At 41.3% G+C, this 27017-nt stretch overlaps 1 protein-coding gene and 1 long non-coding RNA gene across 2 annotated transcripts in view; both read right to left on the minus strand.

The window, feature by feature from the left end:
- The window catches only part of LOC136365605 (cadherin-6), a 104236-nt gene extending 82346 nt beyond the window's left edge, over nt 1–21890 (minus strand). The window contains exon 1 of the mRNA XM_066326210.1: nt 21691–21890. The gene's annotated coding sequence lies outside the window, so the exon portion shown is untranslated. The remainder of the gene's footprint in view (nt 1–21690) is intronic.
- LOC136365611 (uncharacterized) overlaps nt 1–27017 on the minus strand; it is a 671431-nt gene that overhangs the window by 491810 nt on the left and 152604 nt on the right. The window lies entirely within an intron of this gene.

Below are 27017 nucleotides of genomic sequence, written 5' to 3' on the forward strand. Positions count from 1 at the left end.
AAAAAGTGCCTAATCGGGGTGCCACCAGACAGTAATTATGTGCATTTTTATTACTCTGGAATTTTAAATCATTTCTGTAACGTTTAAAGTTTTTGTTCTCTAAACAGTTGACATTGTCTGGAATGGGGAAGAGAGTTAAAATTTCTCTGAAATGGATGAGATAGTGTTTACAGACTCATAACCAGGCTGTTGCTGACACTGTTGTTTGCTCTTCAAGGTTGGGTTAACAGTGTGACTGCCATGGTGACTCTCTGGAAACCTGGAAATGCAGAACAGCACTTTAGCAACTAAAAAAGACTGAAACCTAGTTCTAGCTTACAGTTCTCATCAGAGCTAGGAGAAAATTTTGGAAGAAATCCCTCAATCCCAGAAGCTGTCTTTATTTTTACATTGATGATTTATGATGACAACTTTCTCACGCTTTTTAATGACACCTCAGGTAAACTGTCTTGCTCACAACACAGAGCTTGGCCACAATGGGGGAAAAAGTGCATTGCAGCCTCACATGTAGGACCTGACGAAAACTTTAAGATACTCTGATACTTTTGGGTGCTAAAAAAGCAAGCCCAGAGTGGCTTTCCAAATGACAAATGTTTTCCTTCAAGCCTAGGATGAATATATACATCAGCAGCTATTTTTCAACTGCAATTTTTTCACAGTTCAGCAAACTTTAAATTATTTGTGTTGGAACAATATCTTAAAAAGACATAAAAAGGTGTGGGTTTAAGCTACATTGTCATGATGATCTTCCTTTGAGATCACTGCATGAAATGATTAGATTTTCCTTAAATCTCTGAATGACAAGCAACTGGCTATTCATGTAAGGGCTTCAGACTATCTGAGTCTCTAAAATTATCTGTGCCCATTAATTATTGGCAAGTTCGGGCTTATCTTGGCTAACTTCTTGGCTAACTTGCAGGCACCAGAGCTAATTCTCATTTTAGTCTTTTTTTTTTCCTCTCGTCCGGTACCTTCATAGCTCAGCCTTGCCTGTACAAAAAGAAGCAGCGACTTGAATCGCAACGCTGTTGGAGAAAAATTGCAAACTCCTGAGATGAGAGAGATTTGAATTGACCTCGCATCCACACCTCCCAGCGCCGAGGAGGTGGCTGTCCCGCATCCCCGCTCCGCTCCCAAGCCGGGGCTGCCTGAGGAGCCGTGCTCTGTGTCTGCAGCACTGGCAAGGGCAAGCCCGCAGGGCTGCGCAGCCGAGCGCGCTCTGGAGAGCCCTCCGCCCGCCCCGGCGCTGTCAGCAGCCCCGCCGGACCAGCACCTCATCCATCCTGCTCCAGGGCTGCTGCTGTGGCATCTCTGCCTGGCGCCGGACGCGGCCCCTGCACAGGTACCAGCCGGCGCCGGGACCTGCAGCACAGCACTGAGCTCCTCCACTAAGATGGTCTTATCACCTCGGCATCAAAATCAACACTACCGCTGTCAAACACTGCCTGGGAGAGACATCTGCTATTTAAATGTATTCTAGCAGATGAAAGGAATGGAAACATAAAACCCAAACACTTCCCTTTCTTCTTAATGTAATCAGTATTTTTAAGCAGTTTATCTGCTTATTAATAGGAAGGTTTTAAAACATTTTGCTTGAGCTGACATTCTTTAATTATAATATTCACACTGCTGAATATGCAGTCACACCAGCAAAAGCTCTATTGTGAAAGAACACGCAGATTCAATCTGTTTCTTTCTCTGAATTTTTCTGACTTGGTCTTATTTTTCCATTCATCATTATAATTTTGTTTGCGTCTCACATTTCTTTTTGAATGTGTGGGTTTTTTCCTCTTACTCTGTTGTTCCACTTGAAAACACCAGGATTAGCATGCAGATGTTTTTTTTGATCAGAGATTTTTTTTTTAATCATTTCCATTTTCCACAGTCTATTTGGGTAGCTGGGGATTTTTTTGTTTGTTTGCCTTTGACCCTGTTTTGTTGTGTTTTTTTTTTTTTTTTTCTTTTTAATGTATTACCCTCGTCTCAGTGTAAACACCTTCTGTTTGCTATTGTTTTCTTAAATTAGCATTTTAGAAAATTAACTTCTTCTAGTTAAATAGATCATGAGCTATGATCATGAGCTATGCTAGCTCTGCCAATAACTTCCCTGTTTTTAGTGCTTTGATAACTGTGAAAGTTTAGGTCAAATAGATACTGGTTTAGGAAGGTTAAAAGAAAAAAGAAATAAAAAGGGTAGGGTTTCAGCATGTATGTTATTTGTGGAAAAAATTGGGCTGTAGCACCTTTAAAAATAGCTTTTAGAATTCATGAAAGTTATAGGATTTACTGAACATAGATCGATGAGAAAAGTATTCATACTCCTTGCCAGTAAGAAAGGACCAACTTCCGATTTTTTTATTTAATTAAGAGGAATAATGACCTCTTTAAATGAGCTCCAGTTGGAATTTTGGCTAGGTTGTTATCTGCAGGCTATCATTCACAGGAGTTGAATTACACTTAATTTTTAGAAAGCTGAGAGGAGAAAAAGACATTCAGCATCTCAGGGCAGGGAAACTGCCATCAAACACTGCTTTAAGCAGAAGAAGCAGAAAGAATAAAACCCAAGCTGTTACCACCTGTGAAACTTGTAACATCCACCTTCATTAAATCTATATTATAAACACTGAGGAGGTTCAGGAATGCCTTATCTCTTGCATTAGAAGGAGTGATCAATGCATTTTACAGGGCTGGTATTTCAAGATCAATTTTTAATGTCAAGAAACTAAAGTTGGGGGTGGATGTTCTTCCATAACTCTGAACATTTCCAGTAACTAAGATATCCTCCACTGCTGTTTAGTGGCTGTATGTTTTTTTAAGAACATCCACGCCTGAAGCATCCATGGATAGCAAAGCTCATCTCCACACCATCCCTTACAAGGAAAGGCAAAATTGCCTGCAGTGATGTGTGCTGGGCAAGCTCAGAAATGCCATGAACATGTTGTCTGGGAGCATGGCCAAGACAACAGAAAGTCCTGTTCATTTCCAAAGTTCATTTAATGTCTAAAACTTTGTAGAGTCCCTCTTATCCAAAACTACTTTGGTCCCTGGGGGGCTACAGCAATTGCATCACCATGTCCAGGCACCTCCAGGGAGCAGCTCCAGGGTATCTGCACAGAGCCTGGAGTTCAGTCCTGAGAAAGCACAACATGCACAATTTAGTTACCTCTTAGAAAGTATCTATCACCACCTCTCCCAAGCAGTGGACTCAATTCCTGGAAAGGGATATTGACTAAAGTTTAAAAAAGATAATACTGAAATGTGAATTGTCCCTTGAAGGTTTTTTAAGTAAGCAAGTGCCAAAAAAAAAAAAAAAAAAAAAAAAAAAAAAGGAAGGATGATGTTTTTACTTTGTTTCTAGACACCTCATTGAAAATGAGACTTTTTTTACTGTTTAAAAAAGCTATCTTTTTTCCCACAAGATAAAGCATAAGGTTATCTATTACCTGAAGCTATAATCAGGTTAATATAACAAATCTCTTTTTTTCCCTGCAATCCTATTTCTTTTTGCCCAAGTAATCAATTTTTGGTGACATCACATACTTCAAGGAGAAAACACAGGATGACTCTGCTACAGCAGTACAGCAGAGCAGCAAAGAGACTTTTTTTTGTCTTGCTCTGCAGTATGTAACTGAAAATGCTTTAGAGGTTAGTCAGCTATCTTTAAAGCTGTGGTCATTAAAAATGTTTTCCCAACCCCTTTTCTGTGCCCTGTCACAAAAGGCAGAAGTTTCTGCAGCCCTGCAGCCCCTTTGCACTATCAAAGCTGAAGTAAAGGCAATGCAGGCAAGGTACAAACTTCTTCGGAGTGGGTGTTAGTGGGGAAAGGTGGATGTGTGCCATCTCATGGGAGGGACCAGGGTGTATGAGGTTACAGAGGGATTATCCTAAAGATGCTGCCTTCTATCTTGTAATCTAGTGATTTCCTTTCCCAGCACAGCAGTTTATTTCAAGAACACAGTTTAACATCTCTTTGAACATACCATTATTACTGAATGTATTGTAATTAGTTCCTGCTTGTGAAGCACTTGGACTCAGATGAACATGCAAGCGTTAAGTGTTACAGTCATTATCGTTCACCTTTACTTAATGCATTTCTGTTTTATTTAGCTACTCGTGACCAAGGCATCCCCGTGTCTTTGGCCAGGTTGCACACAGGTGATACCACAGGAATGGAAAAGTGGAGTCCTGAAATGTGCCTTGCTCCAGAAAGCTGAGAGATAAGTTTGCTGGTAATGTAATAAGCAACTAGTTAGCAAGAAGTTATAAATGTTCACAGTTACATTTACTGTATTGCCAACCCCAAGTCTCCAAATTAATTGTAAGCTGGACAGACTTAAAAATAAGTTAAGATTGTTCTTTTATAATTTTGCCTTTGATAGACTTCATGTTTTCAAGGCCTTCTTCACATACAAAAGCTACAGATTTAACTTTTTTATTCAAATCTATGTAAATAACATCCTTACCTTAACAAGTCAGAGCTTTAAGGAAATCAGTGCTCAGTTGACAACAAGGAGTGACATACACAATAAATTTTCAGAAAACACCAAACCCCTAAAATATAAAATATTCATTAATTCTAGTCACATCAGCTGACAATTTCCTTAAAATCTATGAGTTAAAATTTCAACCTTGGAAACTCATAGAAGTCCACTGAAAATGTCACCAAGATCTCCAGAGGAGAGGGAGGACCAATAACTCAATTTAACTAAGAGTGAGGGTAGGTCCTGTCATTTGGCCAGACAATCTAAATGACAGAAAACAGGATCATGTCCTGTTATAAATTTCATTGGGTTTGGCTTTGCTTTTTCCTTGGAAGAATACTGATGTTCTTACCTGATTAACTGAAACTTAAGGCTGAGTTTTAGATCTGACTTGGATTTAAGTGGAAGAAAAAGACGTGTGTATGGGATGAATAGATACATGCATTCTAGATGCATATACATTTGTGTGAGGGCAAAATCAGTTCTACTTACAATTACATGCCATATAGTCTTTTTTTTAACATGCCTGTGCTTCTATTAGGGTGCATATCTAAAAAGCTTGAATACTCAGACAATCTTCAAACCCCAGTGTCCAGGTCTGGAAATACCTATTCCAGTAAGTCATCACCAGCTTCATGAAATAATTTTCCATTGTAAACTTGCAAGTGATCTGCTCTGGGGTATAAAGACCTTAAAAGGCAGTGATAAAATGCACTTTAGGGGGGAAAAAATGAACTCGGCATGAGATCATTCATGAAAGGAAGGGCTCTGACATTCAAATCTCAAGTTATCCAATTCCTTCTTTAAAAAGTAGTCTCTAATGGGTGATTGCAAAGCTGTGTCTTTTGTGCTCCTTTCCTGTTCCTTCTCCATCAGAGGAGATACCACAAGTCAAAGTTCTACACTTTAAAAATGTAGCCTAAGCACATCAGGTATATATTTATATACTGCAGGTCTTTCACTACATGACTAGAATGTGAGACAAGTGAATTGCACCCTGAGATTACAGACTCCCCTGTAGTTCTCTGCAGATATGAGGAAACACAGGCCACAGGCTCTTTGAGCAACTCAGAAGTACAGGACATTCTCCCATGATAAATCAGCTGCTGTAGAATGTGCTTTTTTTTTTTTTTTTTTTTTTTTTCCTTTTTAAAACTTTTTATTGGTGAAGTGTTTCTGCAGTGTAGACATTGGCAGCTTGAGAGGCTGAAGGTTTATTTGTCCACAGAACAGATACTAGATGAGTTGCAATGAGTTTATTCAGCCCACCTCACTAAGGAGCCTAGAGATGACTTGGCAGTGCCATCCTCCACGCCACTTCTGCTCCTGCTTCATGGGCCAGTGCCACTGAAGTTCTCAACAGAGTATGCTATTAGTGCAACCCGCCACTATTTATCTTTTTTTCTATATGAAAGGGAATAAACCACTTGTTTTTCTTGCACAGTCCTATGAAGAGCCATTAGGTGGTACTAATGGTGCTTTTGACTGCTGGCATCTGCTCTGGATGGGGTTCGAGTAGGGGCCTTGAAGGTAGAGGGCTTTCAAACACCAGTTTGCTTGCCAATCCCCTGAGGAGTAACAACCACATTGGTATCAGCATCCTGAAAGATGTGTGACACCAGCCAGCAAGCCAGGTACTCTCAGTGACATAAAGTGTTACTTTATTGAAATAGACAGGCACGTGAGGGCGAGCTGTGAAATAAAGATGCAGAATTTCTTCAGAGGCCTTTTAAAACACTCTTACTGAACTACCTTGTCCAGGTAGCATTATTTAAAAATTTTTGGAGGGTATTTTATTCTGTCCAAAAATATTGCTCCCCCAAAGTGATTTATCAATCCACCATACTGTGGGAAAAAAATAAATTCTAGGAATCTCTCTTTTTCTTTCTGAAAATAGACTGAATTTTAGATACAATCAGATACATATTTGTAAAATGCAATCATATTCTCTACAAATTATTACCCTCCTACATTTCTTGTGTTGACATTGTGTATTTTTTTTCCAGTGCCAGTGGCCTGAATAGTAATGGTGTAGCAAAAACCAGGCAGTCACACACTACTTGTCCTGAGCAGAACTCTGGGTAAAATGCTCATTCCTGTGTGACCAAGAACTGGTGCTATAATTTTAATCTTTTAATTGTGTTTGGAGCTTTTTTCTTCTGATAGAAGAAAAAAAATCCACCAGACAACCAAAATATCCTTTATGGTGTGAGATGGTTCCAGGTCATTTCCCTTCTTTGCTTGTGGCTTTTAAAGAGATCGTTTCTGCAAGGAGCTAGGATTCAGCATCCTATTTTTGGCACAGTGTCCACGCTTCTGACTTTGCATGGGAAGGGTTAGAGCTGAGAAAGCAAAGCTGAGTATTTATATCACATAGGTATGTGAGCTGTGCCTGGAGCCAAGCAGTACAGAAGACTTGCAGTGTATAGGTACATACCCCATTCTGCACAGTGGGCAACAACCAGAAGGCTGCCTCCGCGGAAACGCATTCTGACTTTTTGGCATCCTTTCAGGCAGGCAGAAACAATGCACAGCCCAAATGCTCCAAAGCATCCTCTGCTTTGCGGTCTCAGAGGCCTGTTCATTAGCTGGTAGCGGCAATGACAGTTCCTTAAAGTTACTAGAGTTAGACATGGATTTACTCCAAATTAAGGACTTGGCCGAGATTTTTTCTTTTTTTTTTTTTTTTTTTTCATGCATTAGCAGATGGCAAATATGCACTGAGCACAGAAAAACTACTGGTTTTTGAGGGCAATGGCTGCTTGCAATGCTAATTTGGGGCTTTATGTTTATGCAAGCTAACCTGGAGGGACACATTTCAGAGCTAGGTTGAAGCCGCAGAAAGACTCAAGCAGCAAAGTGCAGAATACCAGTAACCCATTTAAAGCTGGGTGTATGAATGCAGGGTTGGGTGTCTGCTTGTTCTGAAGAGATTCAGAAAAAAAGGCAGGAGCAGATGTTAAGAGATCACAACTTAATAGATTTCCCTCATTTAGTCATGTCAAGATGAGACCAATTGTGAAAGTTTCAAAACAGGAAGGTACTTGGTTTTAAGTTTGGATTCAGGCTAGCTGACCCTCCACTGGAAGCTGATATCCATGTGTTCTTCTGGAAACAATGCCCACACGAGAACATTTTACAGCACCGTTGTGTGGTGGAAATCAGCTAGTAATGAGCATCCAAAAGCAGATGTTGAAAGATGTTTACAAAGCAGGTGCTGACAGACTGTTTTCATCTAGCAGTTCTTTTGACAGATACACCATAGCTGTACCTGCAAACTGTGATGACACAGACAACCTTTCCGTCCAAACTATGTTAACCTTGCTGCAGAATGCAACTTGGGATAACCACAAAATAGCTATTGACCAAGGTTGAACAGCTTATATAGTTCCGACGGTGTAGTCACAGAATAGGAATAAAATGAAAATCAAAGCTCAAAGAAGAGGTCATTCTCCTGATAACAGTCCTACCCACAAATACAGGTGAAAGATGTGTTGTTCTCAGAGCACAATTTATCCTGAAGACAACTGAAGTTGCATAGATAGTATGGTCTGTGACTCCCAGCAAACGTTTTGTACCTCACCTTTTATTTCTTATTTCTTTTTGTTATTTTCTTTAAAGAATTGTGACATTCTGTGTTATGCCTGATATCATGCTGTTCTTACACATAAGACATTCTTGTGTGTTATGGTAAGACCTGTTTTTTTTTTCTATTTCTGATTCATTTAAGGGAACCAGGAAGCCATTCTCGTGAGTGAAAAATCACACTGACCTCACCTGCAAATTCCGTGCACAGAAGACTTTAAAACAAATTCAGTGGCTACAGAATGAATCATAGTACAGCAGGTATTCAGCTATTTTTTTTAATAGGCATGCTTTAATTAGACAAAAGCGTAGCTGACATGTTTAACCTACACATCTATTACAGGTAGAATTCACTTTAACAACTTTCTCCTAATAGAATTTCCTGTGAAGTTAGCCATATTTTGGTCAAATAATCCTGCAGCTAAGACTGATTTCTCTGAACATATTTGCCAGCTGGGACTCTATTAGGTTAGTGCATTGCTTCCCACAATTAGGACCTGTGGACATTAATGTCATACAAATAAATATGTGTTGCTGTAGAATAATTTTGATAACTAATTCACCACACAGATTAAGTACGAACTATCCACTTGCATTGTTGATTTCTGTGTCTCTGGCCACAGAAATCCCATGATATTGCTCCTGCTCTCTGGCTACATGGCTGAGGATTTTTTAATAGGAGAAAGAGAAAAGAGAAAGTGGGGAGAGCTGACTGCTCTAAGTTGCTGGGCATGTCCACTGTTGATAATTTATTCATGCATTTTCTTCTGCTTCCGTGGTCTGGTTTTGCAGCTCATATTTATCATTACAGCTCCTTGGAAGTCAATGGAATAATATTCATTTATCCTCTTTTGACTGAGAATATGACTGGATAAAATTTTAGTAAGAACTGAAGAATAAGCTAGAAACCTTGAGTGTTGTTAATCCAGCATCTAAGGGGCTTATTCCTCACAGGTACTGCTCCCTGATTCAGCACAATCTTTTGAGCATTTGTTTAAATCCCTCTGTCAATAATGACCCACAAACACAGGCTGAAGGCAAGCGTCACAAGAAAATATTCTGACTGCAGTTCTTGGAGCATTTCTAACAGCAGATTATTGAAATATGAATGCAGCCCTAAAACTTAAATTCAGTTTAGCACATCCTGAAAAGTCAGGAAAATGAGAAATCTTTCTGTGAATGTGGTAATGCTTGTTTTTGCTCTGAAGAACCAGCAGTTTTCAGATTATGGCTGTAGTATTTTAGAACTTTAAAGCCCTTGAGACCATGACAAAAAACATTCTATTGATTATAAGGATAACCATGAACATGGTGAGAGTTCAAATAAAGTAATGATGATCCTTAAATATCGACATTTCTGCAGAATCTTTTAGTGTCTTACTGACTAGAGAAGCTCAGGAAAACCAAAATAATGTCTCCCTTGCTGTGAGCCAGTGGAGCTCATAGCCCCTAGCTGACAATCTTTTCCCTCATGCTATGACCACCACGTCCAGCCCTTAGTGAAATGAGTGTTAAATTCACTGGAGGGTATCAGAAATGGAAATACACAAGGAGAAAAAAAAAAAAAAAAAAAAAAAAAAAAAAGCTACACAATTTTCTAAAGCAGCTGAACTTGGAAAAGACAGTCAGCGGGTGAATTAGGACAGTTTGAAAAGAGGCAACAGAATAGGCCATTGTTACTTTCTATTTGAACATTAAAACAAATTAAAAAAAATCAAAAATATCTTAGCCAGAAGTAGAATAAATTCCACTCTGTTCCACTAAGCTGCATGTCTTTGGCCTGATTCCTTGTACAGGAGAATGAACAAAGTTTGGCCAGCAGATTTAGGTATCTACTCCTCACCCCTTTCCCACCTGGTAGGATGCTTCTTTCTGGGCTGCCTCTGTAAGAGCAAAGAGCAGCAGCTCCTGCTCTGTTACATCTGCAAAGAGCAGAATCACCCTCTGTTCCTCTCCTAGCAGAGGTGGGTGGCCCAGAAGCAACTTCATAAGCAGGACTGGGAGGCTTATAAAAAACTGACATGCTGGGATGAAGTTGCTACTTCAGTTGTACAAAGTAAATGTCAAACTGGAAAATTCCCCTCTGGGAAGGTGTGTCAGGTGAGCCTTGGTCCTGTACATCTGAATTTTACTCCCCAAAGTAATGTTAGCTGGACAACATTCAGCTCCTGGTCTTGCAGATGCCAGCCTGACTGCCAGCTGCAGATGACCCTCTGTCCCAATGGACTTCAGGCACAGTGAGGAGAAACTGAGCCCAGCATGATACAAAAGCCATCACTTTGCAGGATCAAGCCCGTCACAGGATGCAAGCTGTCCCTCTGACACATGTGAGGGGATAAGGTCCAACAGATCAGCACAACAAACTGGTGCCTGCAATATTCACATAAGCAATATTTCAGAGGCAGCAATGATAATAATAGAAATATTAAATAATGAAAATATAAACCTGGGTATGTTTTCTCTTAGATGCAAATCAAGATTTAAATATAAAAATGATAGGTTTCTGTTCATCCTTCTTAGGAAGTCATAAATTGTTAATCAGACCTTAGGCAGTGTTGTTTAATACCAACTTTAATAAAATAGCTGCCTGAAGGAGAAAGACAGTTGGGATCCTGACTCTAAAACTTTGGTAACCTCATCCACTTTTTTGTAGCCTGAGGCTCTTACACTACCATTGATACTAACTCCTTTGAAATATGCTCATTTTTTAGGTTGCTAAATTATTAAACACCTTATTAGTTGAAAGATTAGATGGAAAAAAGTCATCTCTGTATGATGGAAAATGGATTGGAAGAGGAAGGAAAAGTTGAGGGAATATTTACATAAAAGATACAGCTCTGTTGTTGATATACAGAGGTAATCCACAATCCATAATTCATTTAAGAAATGAACCCATCAAATTACATAACTACGCATGACAAATTGCTACTGTTGAGATATCCTACGATAAATTACAAGGAATCATTCCTGTCAAGAGTGTATTTTGTTTGAGACTAAAAAAAGCAATGTCGCTACAAGGTTGTTTTCCCTCTTGTTCCAGAGGATTTGTCTATCCCACACAATATATCACACTTCCCCCACATCATTTGATTGGGGTAGAAAAAGTTCCTTTGTATGGAGTAACCATAAAGTCTCCAAAATTAAAACTGCTCTGAAAATTGCAAGAAAGGGGGAAAGAACAAAAAGGAAGAATGTTTCTTTTTTGTAATTTCTTAATACAATTTGTCACTCAGGTGAGCAGATCTTTAGAGTAAAAAATAAGAAACAGTCATTCCCTGAAATGTGATGCCTTTTCAGTGTATGTCCAGAGCAGCTTCTTAGCATACTAATTGTTTCATTTAATATGCAATACAGAGCATACTTACTACTTTGAAGTGCTTATTCATGATGTCATGGATATTAGTGTATATTTCTTAATTACACAACAGAACAATCTTTCCTCTATCAACCCTCACTCTCTATTCCTCTGATTGGCTTCTCTAACTAGCCAGAATAATCATTTTGCCACACAGAAGCAGAAAAGTAAAAAAAAAAAAAAAAAGTAAACAATTTTAAAAGCCATTTTAATTTAATAACAAATTGGGAGCTGTATTTTGTGTTAAATTAGCACTGCAAGCCTCATATCAATTCAAGACAAGGTTCCCTGTTCGTTACTGCTTAATTAATCAGTCCTGTTTCCATCTAAATGAAAAGTTTTCTCTCTTCCCTATCATCTCTAACATCTCATTTCAGGCAGCACATCAAGTTAATCTTGCTTACATTAGCAACTTACTTCTAATGGCTCAGTTCAATTATTTGGTTGGAGCATGGTGTTAATAATGCCAAGGTTGCGGGTTCAATGCCTTTATGGGCCATTCACTAAAGAGCTGCACTTGAGGATCCTTATAGACCCCTTCCAACACAGAATATTCTGTGATAATTCATCCTATCCCAGTTTGCTGATGAATTCTGCTTGGTCTCTTGGCTTTATTTTGGGCAGCTTGGAGTCAATAGTAAAACAGCAATTGCATGCAGCCTCATGATATGGGGACATAGTTTGTACCCACTGTGTGGACACATGTGAGGACAAACACCTGTTTCCAACACACTGAAGTCTTCTGAACTTTTGGCTTCCTGGTGTGCTTTGTCCTTCCTGAGGCAGCATGCACTCGGAGTCACGCTTTAGTGATGAACTTGACAGTGCTTGGTAAACTCTTGGACTTGGTGATCTTAGCGGTCTTTTCTAACCTAAAAATTCTATCATTTGAATAAGCACACAGCTGAGCAAAAAATTGTCATCTTATAAAACAACAGATGAGTATGAAACATTCCCATGGGAGAAGAGAAATTTGCAAGGGAAGGAGAACACAGAAAGTTGGGTGATATCTCAAAGTATGTCCTCATTAAGCTTCATGTAACATATCTTGGAAATAAAGCTGTGATAAGCATGAGTCCTGCATTACCATTAGTAGTGTATATGAAAAAGTATCAAACATTTCACCACGTCACCTTTGAAGGAAGTGAAGAATGGGACTTGAACACCATCTGTTTGAGAATCTCCTGCTTATGCTGACCCCACTATTCTCAGAGCTGGAAACTGCTGCCACTGCCATAACTTGGTACTTTCTATCACCTAGAAAGCAGCAAAACACACTAACTCTGGGACTCTAATCCAAGAACTCCGGTGTTTTGGATTGCACCAAGCTGGCCCCAGTCAAACACTTACTGAAGCTGCAGTTTGCTCATATGTGCTAGTCTCTGCACTTGCCTTGCTGAGTTCAGCCTTCAGAAGTAAGTTTTCTGGCTGCTCCTAGTGCCTGCCTTCCCATGTCAGGATGCCTGTTGTTAACACTCCAACCCCCCCAGGCACCACCACGGCTCCAGCAGCTCTGTCTGTAGAGACCCGCAGCCTCTGAGACGTAACAGATACTCACTTGGGTCAGGGCTCGAAACTAAATCTGAGCCTGAGGTGTCTGCATCACATGAAGGCTGGTTTTAATTCCAGATTGACAAATATAAATGCTTTTGTCATAAATACAAAACACACAATATTTAGTGACCATTCCAAGAGGATGAAACCTGTTTTTCCTGAATAACTCCAGTATTTACTTTTGCTCATCCAGGACTCAGGATGTTATTGCAATAGGCAAGAAGGATGTGCAGCCTATTTTATCCTTCTAGGTTTGCAGCAACCAGCCTCTGACCTCACATTTACCAGCCTGGTTGAAATTACAACCTGCTGCTAAGGAAAACCCTGTCATACTTTAAAGTAACTCTGATATCAAGTAGCTTTGAGATATCTGACAAATGAATTACAGCGGATTAATGAGGAGCTGCTTCAGAGATCCCGCAAAAGAGACCCTTACACGTTACAATATGGTAATACATTTCAGTCAATAGCAATATAAATTATGTGCTGAGAAAAGCGAGAGCCTGTTTTTGTGTTGTTTCGTTGTGTTTGTTTTTTTTGGTTCTTTTCCCCAAGAGGAACAGAAATCCTTCCTATAAATCAGATGCACACTTCTGTTTCTGATGGGAAACACCGCTCTGCAAAGCACCGAATTTCAAAGCTTCTTGAGATTAGATTGTCTGCAGAATTGTGCTGATGGCTGTAAATATTAATAAATATGATACAGTAGGCCAGCTTTTTGCTTCAGATGCTTATGCTCTGCTTCCTCTTAAGTGCAGATGACCTGAAGACACAGGTACCAGGAGGAAGAATCTGAGCTAAGAACTGCTTTTAGAGATGCAACGCACAGTGACACTTGCACAAAGGAAGGATGTTCCCATTACATGCCAGCAGAAACAGCCAGGAAGTGAAAATCTCAGTCCAGTCCTCTCTATCCCCTCTGCAACTGCTGATAGGAGCTGACAGACAGCAGACAGCATTTCTTCTCCATGCTGTATGGACGATCCAGGGCTATGCTGTTGAAGGGGCATCAATGGGAAATGATGGTTATTCCTTATACAGGTTTTCTTTCCATCCCCATTTTGTGTAGTCTATTCTTTAGGGATACAAATGATACAAACATTTGTCTGTCATGTCGTGGTCACCATGAAAATAATTGCAAAGTTGTAAACACTTCATTACAAATCCTGACATCATGATCCAGAACGACACTTAAGTGTTCAAACAGTCTTGTGGACTTCAGTGCAGTTTATTGGTACTTTCAAAAGCAAACTGCTCTGGGACCAGGTATGATAAGTCAGGGAGAAGAATGTGCTTTGTTTATGGCAGAAATAACTTGGTAATTATCAGCAGTGAGAAGGGAAATACCATAGCAGAACATTCATATTATTTAGACTTAAATGGAGTTTAGATGAAATACAGGAGTTTATAAAACTGGTTGGCACAGCATGAATTGCTTTAAGGGAAGTGGCTGGTGGACTTAAGAGTTGCTTCTGTATCTTTTTCCCTTTCAGCATTGACAACTAAATTGTGCACCAATTTCACAAAAGAAATTTGCTCCCTGAAAGAGATTCTACTTCTATATATTCCTGCTCTGTGATCTGCCAGGGCACTCTTCACACTATGAAAGTGAGGAAATAGGTTCTCTCAAATTCTTGTAGAGCTTGATCAGTTTGTCAGGCCAGCTCCAAAAGCATTAGGTCATAGTAGGTGGCACAAGAGCTCAGGACCTGGTACTACTTCAATCTAAACTGGCCACATAACTTGTAAATTTAATGTGTCTTTTTTTATGAGTCTTTTTCTACTTCTCCCTCTATTTTATTTACACTGAGATCAATACCCGTGTCAGGGGTACCGGTGTACACCATGTCCTTATTCAAGTAACTTCCCTTTGACTCACCTTCATATCTATGTGCTAGGAATACTACTCCTTAGATGTTTACAGAGCAGGGGTGCTTTGAAATGAATTCATGCAGGCATGGACACGAACAAGAGATAGTGTGGTATGACCTCTGGCTGCCCCAAACCACAGGGAGCAGCATGCAGAATATGCAGCCTTTTATGAGATTTTTTTTATCCCCTTCTCTCCCACAGGCATAAGTAGGTGGGAATGTGTGAAGCAGGGAATAGTAAAGAAACTCTGTGGCCAGTCCAACTCGGCCAATGCAGAGAGTAAGGTCATTGCCACCTTGCCTGGGGACAGCTCAGATTACTTTCTCCTGGGAATAAGACACTCAAGTCCTGTCTCAGACAGCTCTGGAGCTAACCAGCTTCCCCCTTCCCTTCCACAGAAAACATGGCTGAACAAACAAGCAAAAAACATCCAGAAAATCCTTTGGGGAGAGAGTGTCAAAGCAGATTCAAGGAGTCCTTGAGAAAAATAATTGGCTTTCTTTTGGATGAAAAAAAAAGAGACCCAAATCTGACTTCTTCCCCCCATCCATTCTTTGATCAACTACAACAACTAAGGAAAGCAGGAGAGAGGCAGGTGGGTTGACTGCAAGCTGTACTTGCTGTAAGAGCCGGGTTGAGCATCCCTGCTGTGCTATGATCTCCTCCTGTGACCTTGGGCAAGTCACTCACCTCCATGGTGATTTGCTTTCCCTGCTGTAAAACACGGCCAATTATACAGGCCAGCCTCACAGTGGGGCCATGTGGTGAAGATGTGGAATTGTGGAATACTTGAACAGCTTTTGAGTGAAGGCCTCACGTCAATGAGCTACACTTTGTCCCTTACTTGAAGTGAGACTCCCAAACATCCACAGAGGAACTGTAGGTTATGGGGGAAGGGGGAGGAGGGGGGCTTGCAGACTACTATAAGCTATACAATTTTCTTTTTGTCCATGAAGATACTTTTCTCAAATGATTGCCAGAGTAATGACATCCTAAAGTTACAAACCACCAGGCACTCAAAGTGAATCAATTCAGTGAGGAAACAGATTTCACCTGAGTCCTCAGGGCAAAACTAAAAGCAATCGTGCTTTTAATTATTCTTGCTATGGTATTGGATCTAAGAGGATGAAGGTGGAGGACACATCTTTCTAAGAGAGAGGGTTTTCCCTGGAGTGAGGCTGTCAGTACGAAGGCTGGCCCCAGTGCTGCAGTGTCAGCACCCCAGCTGGGCTCCACAGGCACAAGTGGCTCTACCACCACTCCACGGCCTCTCACGAAAGTCTGGACCACCATGACCTTCAGTGCTAAGTGGAATTACCATCAGAGGGAAGTATTCTCTTTGAGTTTGGTGTTTGCCTCACAACAAAGCAGAGCTACATGCTAATGATCGTGTTGATTAAGCAGCCTTTGTGCTTATAGAAGCTATTAGCTGCCAATTGTAATGAGGGAACAGGCAGCTCTGCTTTCCACCAGACAGGCACGCACCTGCAGTACCTGGGGAAACTTCACTAGTGTTTAATTTTTGTGCTAATTTTCAATTCCTGCTGACCCTTCTCCTAGGTTCTCCTGCTCTGGCTCACCGATTAGATACAGAAGTGGGAATGCTGGAAAGATACACTACCTATTATCTCAGAGGCAGCTGTAAACATTACAGCACGATAATGAAATTAGTCTAGCTGAGAGGAATTATGGTACCCAGATAGGACAGGACGGATCTCATTCATAAAGTGCTCTCTTCTGTGCACTGCGGTTGTCACTAGGGAAGAGCTGAGGGGTTACAATGGGTATTTATGTTGCAAATGAAATCTAATGGTCACATTCTGGCTAGAACTAAGCATTTTCTGACTATATATAAATATATATGCATAGCCTGACAAGAGAGGCTAATTAACCCATAAAATATTTGCCCACAATGCCAGAATAAAGCCATTATTGAACAGGTTACTTAAAACATAGCAAGGCTGGCAGTGTTCTTGAATGAGACCAGATGGAAATGTATAAGCACTTTTTGTCTATGTGCCTGGTGCAGAGGAGGGTATGGAGAGGGTGTCTTGTGGCTGGGTGTGAAGAAAGATTATGCAGCATCACTCTATCTTGGATGGTGCTATCAAATGCTCTGGCACCATTGTAGTTAAGCAATCACTTCTTGCTTAAAGATTCTTTTCGGAGGTCCAACATCCTAACTCAGGAAGGACACCATGCCAGTTGAGCTTTTTCCACCCTGACAGGGCTCACAGGCTCCCCTCACCCTTCCCCATCAGCAATGATCCTCACTGCTGCTCAGAGGGTTGCAGCTGTAGAGGAAGTTATCCTTTCTGGTTTGTTTTGAAAGTGACAAATAGTCAAGGCGCAGGAGGCTCCATAAGACTGGATGTACCAACCAGTGACATTAATTCACACTACAAACACTCCTGAAATTCAGTTATCCTAATTTCTTCTGGAAATGATCTTCCTAACAAACAAACAAAAGCACAAACTCAAATATTTACAGGTTTTGTTTGGGCCTTCCAGTGCCAAATGTACAACCAGGAAAATGAATAATGTAAAAGACAATGGTGGCAACCAGACCCACCAGGAATAAGGAGATGGTCACAGGTACAAAGAGGGATAAGCCTTCATGAAATGGGGTGGGAAAGTAGCTGATGGGTGATCAGGATTAGGACACACAGCAGTGCCCTAGAGAAGCTTAGGAACCTGAGCCTCGATGGACTCCCAACAAATATGATCCAGTCATTGGGGAAGAACCAAAAAGTGACTCTTAGGCTGAGATTTACAGCATAGAAAGCCCAACTGGAAACGAAGTACTCACACTCAAACTTTAAAAGTGCTTTTATTCAGCACTTTCCCCACCTAATTCCACTGCAGCATCACTCACAGCACAACCCAGAGAGGATGACTTTTTCTGCTGATGTTTTGTATTAATTATGCATTCTTCAAGGGTGTTTTTAAAACAAGGACTAATAATCTGCCCTGTACCTTTTTTTAAGTAATAAAGACAATTAAAAGCTGTATTTAATACTAAATGTTCACGCTACATCTCGTCTCTCCCCATCCCAAATGAAACAAGGCAAGTTGCCATATCTTTTTCCTCACACAGCATAGTTTTTTTCAGACCCCTTGGAAAGGTCTGCCATGACTAAGCATGCAGCAGGAGCAAACCAGCTGCTACTGGATTTTTATCTCAACCAGAACACATTTAAACTTGTGAATGGTGTTTATGCTGCAAACTGAATCCTGCATACAGTCAGCAGAAGAGATTTGCTCTGTGTGGCACAGAACTCCTCACTTTGTGCACTGGATGGGGGATTCACTTTAAAGATTTGCATTGAAAAGGTCCTGAATTTGGCCCCACCATGACAGTCAGGATAACCACAACTTAGTTTATCAGCCCTGTTTCTAAGAGTTATGAACTCAAGAAATTATATAGAAAAAAAGTAAAAGGAAAAAAAAGTAAAAGGAAAAAAGTAAACCCCAAATGATGCAAAGCCTCTGAAGACACAGGAGCAGCTACTGCAGCTATCTAGGTCTTCAAGGGGTTAATGAAAAAGTCTCCCTAACACCCAGCTTCCAAGGCAAAGCCTTTCCCATACGCTTATGATAATCAAAAGATACTGAAAACCAATTCTACTTCATTCTGGTATAATTGCAGCAGAGCCACTAGAGGAATTGTAACCATTATGTAAGATGAGGCACCATCACAGTGGGGCCTGCTGCTTGAAATACATTCTACCCACTCTTTTTTATAGATTTCAGCTACCTTTCATTTTAGTAATTAGCCACCATTTCCAAGTAGATCCATAAGCAATATCCTGCACATCTCGAGCCATAATGCTGCAAGATTGCACTGGAAGGGTGACATAATTTAAAAGTAGTCAACAAGGGGCAGGTGACACACTGAAAAGCTCAGTTAAGCATGAGACAGAGACAACCTTTTCATTTAACAACAGAGAAATGTTGCTTGACCACCACACAGCACAAAGGCACCCACCAGAAAACCCAACAGTGGTTCCTTCCAAACCCCCAAATACTGCAGGATTCTATTAATAAGCAGCATATCAGAGTGCTGAAAACTTCTCCAGTCAGAGCAAAAATGATGTAGTACACTTGAGGGGACAGTGTTCTGGAGGGAGGCTCCTGCCCAGAGAAACTCAGTGTGCCTTTGAGAAGAGGGTTACTCATTTAGGGAAGGATCGCAGCTGGTGAGAGCACAGGCGCATTCATAACTTCTATCAAGTTCACATTAGTTTTGAGATCTTCTGCAGGAAGCAAGGGAAAAAAAAAACCCACATTTTTTTAACATGTGTATGTTTTGCTTTGAAGGAAGTCTCTCAACTAAATATTATTGAAACAGCAGATGGCAAAATGCAAACTTTATGAAAGGGAAGGCTGCCTTGAGCGGCAGGTTACTGTTTGCATGGAAGAGCTGTGCAAGGGAAGAAGGGAGGGAGGAAGGGAAGGAGGGAGAGAAGAGTCAGAAGTAAAGATGCACATTTCTAGCCGAATAACTTCGTTAGAAAATGATGACTGTGTCTATAAATGCAATCTTTAGAGTGCTGGCATGGAGATATGCAAGAGCTGTGAACTGGTGTGAAAACTGAAATACCTAGAGGGACTAATAAGTCCCTACAGGGACCCCAGTTACTTAAATGACTGCAAAGGATAATTGCAGAGAGCTACAACAGGACTGAATCAATGCCATTTTCCCTGAGAAAAGAAAAAAAAAAAAAAAAGTATTGCTGCTCTGATTACGTTATTCTGAAAAGACTGGCTGTTTTCTTCTTCCCTTCTCCAGCTCAAAAGTCAACTGCAAACCACTAGAACTATGTCCAGAAAGATTATGGTGCAGCTGAAAGCCAGAAGCATATGAGATTATATATTTACTGGTGCTGTGTCAGATAACATCTGAGAGGAGAGGAAAAAGAGATTCAGCCTTGCAGTCTTTATTAGCATGTTTGGGCTCTTTAAAGGAGCTATCCAATTGTGTCATTGCTGCCAGGCCTTTAAAACTGTATATATCCATGATAAAGGAATCTACTTAATCTTGATCACAAGCCTCCGAGCCCTACCCGACTCTCTTGTGACATGCAAACTTATTGCCCTTAAACTGGAATTAGAAAAAAAGACATGAATAGGGATGCACCATTACCCATAGCATTATATTGCTCAGGAACAGATGTTAATCAATTTTATGGAATGTTTTAAGTAACATGCAAGTACTTTTGCAAAGATCTGTCTGCATAATAGAGATTTCAGCCCAGCAAATACAGGAAATAAGCCTTTATCTTGACTGGGAGAGCTATGTCTATTTTGATTAAAACCAAAGAGGTCTGCATGATCACGTAATTTTAGTCCCTTGGAATTATGTCATCTCCAGAATGCTACTACACATGGTCCTGTGACAAAAGAGAATGGAAATAACCTTGCTCTTGATTGTAATGTTCTCCTTGCACAAGTGTTCATGCATGTAGCTCGTGAGGTACACATATAGGATGTACATTCCATTCTGAGAGATTCTTGAATAGACAAGAAGTGTACTCTCTATTCCAGCTGTGCTAGAAGAACAATAAATCTGGAGGAAGGACTGACCTTACACTCCATAAGTAAATTGTGCTAGTCAATCTTTCATGCACTGCTAACAGAACTTTAAAATCCCACACCACACACAAGAAAAAAGGTGTCCTATCTTCTCAATTTGTATAAAAGTAGTAGCTGTGCGATCGTGCTGGGAGTAATTTCAGTCGTTAAATTTCTCGAACCTTGAATGTCATCAGGAGTTACTTAGGTGACCATCCACTTGCACTTAAAAAGTACTGCATTTAACTCTCCGTAAAATATGGATTTTATTGCAGCAGTGACAGGACTCCTTTCCACAGCCACTGACCTCTAATGCTATTGCTTCTCTCTTGACTCAACCTTTTGCATAAGAATGCACAGATGTAGTATGCAAACTGTTTTCCCTGTGTGTGCATGTAAGTAGGTGTTACATACATCTGAATACATAAATAGTTCAACCTAGCTGACACAGAAAGTATGTTACCAGCTCCTTAGAAACATTTACTACACCGCCAAATTCAGTGCTTGCTTTCTCCAATTACCCAACTTCTTTCCTGTAAAAATGCCTATACGCCTACCCTCTTACTTTCACCTCCTCCAGCACTCCCCAACTCATTTCTTTTATCAAATAAAAGACTTCACATTTGTCAATTCCTGTAACGTCCCCAGATCTGCTCGCTCTGCCCCCTTCTTTTCACTGAGGGAGCGCCTCATTTCAACTGTGCTCCACATTCAGTTCTGCACTTTGCCTCGGATTTCGCTTATGATCCGAAGGGTTTTGCCCTGTATTCATTTCACAGCAACTCGGCAGTACCAAGAAACCGTGACGGACTTTAAAAATTATTATTTTCTAGTTATTCATCCTTTTGCTGTTGTTGTCACTAATTATTACTGTTCTTCTCTTCCAAGCACACACGACCCTTCTCCCGCTCTCATCACCTCTCCTCGCCCGAAGTGTCTTGCTGGCGATGACAATCCCCAGGAAAACGCCGCATCCTTTCGCCTGACTTACAGCGCCAGCAAACGTGGTCCCCACACGCCCCTGAGCGTCGGGCAGGGCGCGGAGCGCAGGGGGGGTCACCCCGGCACAAGATAGCTGCCAACTTCGCAAAATAAGTGCTGTCCCCCTCCTTCGTCCGCCGCCCCCCCCCCCCCTTAATTAGCATTCCAAATAAGCACAGCAGAAAGAATCAAAAAAGAGGGGAAAAGAAAAAAGAAAAAAGCAGAAGGCGGCTGGCTGGTGAGAGCTACAACTTGCCCCTCCAGAGGTGCAGAGCCGCATCTCCTTACCGGCACGCAGGGACGACGCGGCCGAGCCTCGCCCGGGTCGGCGGCAGCGCAGCTCCCCAGCCCCTTCTCCCGCCGCTCAGCCTCCCCGCCTCGCACTAGGGCTCCCGCTCGGCCAGCAGCACTTTTTAACTCCGGCATGCAGGCAGCCCGAGCCGAGGGGGCTCTCTATCTGATTGGTTTCCATTCACTGCTCCTGATTAATAAAAAAAAAAAAAAAAAAAAAAAAAGGAAAAAAAAATAAAAAAAGAAAGGAGGAGGGGGGGGGGGAAAAAAAAGCCAAACTCCTCCCTCTCGGCTTGGCTCCCTGGCAGGCGCGCACACGCGCCCGCACATACGCGCACCCGCACCGCTGGCGCCGGCGCTGCGGCTGCCGCGGCCGGCGGAGATGCCGCACTGGGGCCGGGGGGGCGCGGAGCGGGCGCGGAGCCGATTCCTCCGGGCGGGCAGGGATTTGCAACTGAATGCGGTGGGAGGGCAAAGGGGGAGGGTTGTGCCAGCGAGCCCCCCTTTTCCCCCGAGAGCAGCTCCGTGCTTGAGGTGGAGAGCAGCCAGCTCCTTCCCAATCGTTTGGTAGCGATAGCTAAAGCGGAATAAAATCGGGGGAGGGGGGATAAAGAGGAGGCAGAGGCACGCTCCTCTCTTCTGAGCTGTGTGTTTGTGCTGTGCGGCTTCTCCTTCTGCGAGCTGGTCATAAGTCCTTCTCTCGACATCTGAGATGCCCCGCTGGTCTTTTCCCACACTTCCCAGGAAGTTCATGGACTTGATGAATCAAGATACTTCGGTGAATTATTAATGGAGATGACACTTCGTGGTCGCATGTGGCGGTTTCTATGTGAATGGAAAGAAGCGGAGGGGGATTTTCCAGGTGCCTGCCTTTGCTCGATCCCTCTCTTCCCAGAGGGCTCCCCACTCAGGAGGTTATGACTAATCCTAACGCAGAATGGACTGAAATCTCAGTTTTTGCTGTGGGACTCATGGGGCCCCTCTTCACACATTCATTTTGTACAACCTCTCCCCCCACCGCCCCCCAGCCACCTAAATACAGCTCGAAAAAAGGCTTTGCATTTTCTTAATCTATATATTAAATTACAAGACGGAAATTGCCAGCCAGTTTATTATTTACCTGACAAGAGTCCACTCCAATTCAGCTGCACAGTTTCCCCTAAAGATTCATGGCAAATGTTGCAAGAAGTGAAGCTTTCTGCCATTTGCCTCTCGCATCTCCACAGTCTTAGGTTTGACCTTTATGTGGGTTTTTTTTTTCCTACTAGCAAATCTAAAGTCACCTTATTTTTCTTTCTTTTTATCTTCCTTTTTTCTTCCCTCGTTCCTACCCACCTTTCACAATTTCTGCATGCTGTATGTCTTAAGGATGGATCTGTGCTGGCTCTAAGCCATCTTTATGTCCTGTTTCTGGACTATTTCAAGGCTTTTAGTATAATTTAAATACCCTGAGCACTAGGAATTCAGGTAGCAATCTTGCTGCTTGTGCTTTAATTTCTACAGTGCTGAAGCACCATGTCACAGCGCAGCTCAAACTGGTGCTGGGCTTGTTGTAAACTGTGGAATATGTAAAGTTTTCATAAAGAAAGACGTTCTTTATGAAAGATGTTTGATCTTTGTTTACTCTCCAGAGTAGTCAACAAGAAGGGAGATTTAATCCACGAAAAGCAGCTAATAAGCAGTGTCTAAGTGATGTCCAGGAGTAAGAAAAACAAATTACTTGTTGGTAGAGTTGCCTTGTTAAGGGTTAGGGCCTGACATGCTACAGTGATCTTGGACCTAGGGGGAGGTTACCAGAGCTTGGGAAGAAGGATGTTCCATTGATAGTAGACGCAAAGAATGCAGAATTCGTGGGCCGCAAGGACAACTGGCAGAACTCCCAAGGTAAGGAGGAAACTAACTCAGCGATTGTGCTGAAATCAACTCCAACGGGGTAAAAGGTAATTCTGGCAGGGAGAGATCATGACTGCCGACTCATGGAGCATCGACCCAAGAAACCCCACAACTCAAGAGAAAGATTGAGCATAAAGATTAATTAGCATGAGAAGCAAGAGAATCATTAACCAATAGAAGATAGGACACTAACTAATAGAAAACTATGTAACTTGTTGCCAGTTGTCACAGTCCAGCTCACTGTGATCCTGAGTCTGGTCTGGCTGGGTGAGCATGGCAAAAATAGAGGGGTGGGAACAATGGAGTTGCCAAAAAAATTGACCACTTTAATGATGGTAAAATAACAAACACCGAAACCGCATGATCTGAGAGGCAGCATTCAAAGACCAAGGGGCGTGGTGAAATTAAAAATATATGGAGGGATCTGAGGGCAGGGGTTGAATCCTGAATGTGGAACAGGAGCATGACCTTATATGTGACGGGTCATATATATATATATCTGAACCAACTGAGAACCAGAACCAGAAACATGGCCTGTTATGGAATGATTCTATCAACATGCCAACTTCCATCCTTTCAGTATCCCGCCTCCCGTGGTCTCAGGTTGAAGCCTCCTGAATAGGCCACCGAGGTTAAACCACTACTCATCCCAGCCAATGAATTCCAACATTAATACCTTTGTTTGCTGAGATGTATAAATTGTGAAAATTTGATAGCTGATGTGCTTGATTTGTGGAATACCACCAAGCACTCAGGCTTGTGCAACTGTGAAATAAATAATCTTGAGTGTGTAATTATTGGCTTGTTGCACACCAGCTAACAAATCTGATTTTTTTTTTTTGGACGACAGCTCCCTAGGAAAGCCTTCAAGCTATTTCCCACAGCCACTATGTTGGCAAAATTCTTCTTTTAAGGACTCTGTAAGATACTACAAAAGGCAAATCAGGGTAAAGAAGCTGAATTCTGCTTTGCATATATTTGTGAACTCAACCAAATCACACTGAAAACCCACTTAAGTACCACTGCCATTATTTGGCCATTTTAGTCTTTCCACAGCTGAGTTTTCCCAGCCTATAGATAGCCTGGTTGCTCTTTTTTGAACTTCCCCTAGTTCCCTCATTATTTTCTTTTTTTTTCAGCAATGACAGGTCAGGAACTCAGTGAATATTTGCAGAGCATTCCCACGGGAGCTTTCTGGACACAGTCTATCTCTCTTTATGACAGACCACATTTGCAGGCTCTCTTGTTCCCTGCCATGTTGCATTGTCAATTCACTGCCCACTCTAACCCTGAGGTCTCCTTGGGCATTATTCATTCCTAGATGTGTCGTATTCTGATTAGTTTTAATAAGGCTGGGCATTTTTTTCTTTTCTTTTAATTTTTTATTTTTATTTTCTCAGTCAGAGTGGAATTAATAATATTAAAGAAGGGCTCCTGTATTTTTGTAAAAAAGGAAAAAGTTAGTGCAGGAACTGTTGTGTTCTCCATATCATGAGCATAAGATATTTATCTTCCAGCCAATTATATGAATTTGTGGTTCATGATTTGAAGTCCCTATCTGTGTGAAAAAAACTTCTTTATTTTTGAGAGATACTGTCAGGGTGGTGCTTTTCTTCCTCAGCCCCCTTCTATTGACAGCTATAATGATAATAGAATTAGCAGATTAGATCACATGAGCCAATGAAGAGTCCTGCATGCCTACATTAGCTGAGTGAAATGTTCAGCTAGCATTGTGAAAATTGATCAAGATTGGCTGAAAACCACTTACCTGCCATGAGGTGGAGAATATAAGAAGGTTCAAAGAAGAACTGAATGTTCATGGGTCTAAGACACCAAGATCGGAACGGAGAAAAACATTGCTTTCAGCTCTTGAACTAATCTCGTATCTGGAAATCAGAATGAGTACTCAAGATACAACATCCTGTCTCAATGCCTCTCTTTTCTGTGGCTCTTTTCTAAAGCAAGCATTCCTGCCTGTGGACTGACAACAATTAGCCAGAATGAAAATTCCAAGGGGCAACTTCTGCCTCTGCAGTCTCTGTGGAATGCCTAAAGCCTTCCAACTGTGACCAAAATATCCATGAATCTCAGTCACCAGCACAAAAACTAAATACGGTGTGAGCTAGGAATATATGGCCTTGTTCTCTAAGCTATTTAGGTGAAATACTATTTCCAGCCAATAGAAGATGTCCATGTGGGATTTAAAGACTAAACAGCCACTTTTGGTTCACTACAGGCTGCAGTATCTGCAAAATAACCTGAATGTCTCACTTTGTAACTCCACACTTCAGAATTTGCCCAGCCTCTTCCAAAGATAAAGAGGGACCTTACTCTGAATTTATAAAGGGGAAATCTCAGTCTAAGAGAATTTCTCTTCACTCTTTTCTGCGCTTTTTTTTTTTTTTTTTTTTTTTTTTTTTTTTTTTTTTTTTTTTTTTTTTTTTTTTCCCAGGGGTGGGGAGCCTTGCTTTCTCAAGTTTGAATGCCACATCTTTCAAGTCTTTAGGCCCAGTCCTGTAGATCTATTTGCAGTGATCAAGGATTAGCCAGGCAATTGTAAGGGCTGAGATAATGTCACATTTTACCATTCTTCGATCAAGATGTGCTTCTCATAGTGTTGAAACTGCCCTGGTGTCTTCCTAGTCCTAGTCTGTTGCAAATACCTAAGGAACAAGGTGACACAAATCACATTCCCATCATCTGTCAATTCCTCCTTGTCTGCTTGGCCACTGAAAGAGTAATGGTTTGACCAATGGATCCCAGTGATTGCATGCAGCCCTGCAATGCCCCATATTTGTTCTCAGTCTCTAAATAGTTTTGTTCTTTGTCAATGTCCTTTTGCCAGTGAGGTCTCCAAAATTGTAGAAGGAGATTATTCCAATGAATCGGAATGCCTTGTTCTAATTTGAGTTTGTTACACAGTCTAGGCCCTTCTAGAAGTGATGAAGAACAGCAGCAGATGCTTTGATTAGTTCCTTCATAAGCCACATGAGGAACTTCTCCATTTCTGCCTATTCTATAGATATTTTAGGGTGAAAAAGATTCCCACTGTGAGATACAAAAGAACAAAGGAGCAAAATGTGAATCAGAGCTTGCTGATTTTGTAGAAACATTATGAAATCTCTCTGGTTTTTCTTAGCTTGCTGTCTGAACCTCTCAGCTGCTTCCCAAGTAGGTAACTTGATACTGCAAATTCTTTCAGTTTCATGATTTCTTGAATGTCTGTCTTGCCCCATTTCAGTGAAAGTCAATGGGAATGATGGTAATTAGAAAAATAGTAATAACATTTTTGGTTTGTCCTTGAAGTAGTTGTATTTATTCATTAACAGTGCAGTTCATCTGGAACTGGAACTTCAGTCCTCTTGTCTAGGTTGAAGATGAAGACTTATTTTCAAAACTATTCTGGAAATTCAATTTTCCAGTCGACTACC

Source organism: Sylvia atricapilla, chromosome 1, assembly GCF_009819655.1.
Source record: "Sylvia atricapilla isolate bSylAtr1 chromosome 1, bSylAtr1.pri, whole genome shotgun sequence".
Classification (NCBI taxonomy): domain Eukaryota; kingdom Metazoa; phylum Chordata; class Aves; order Passeriformes; family Sylviidae; genus Sylvia; species Sylvia atricapilla.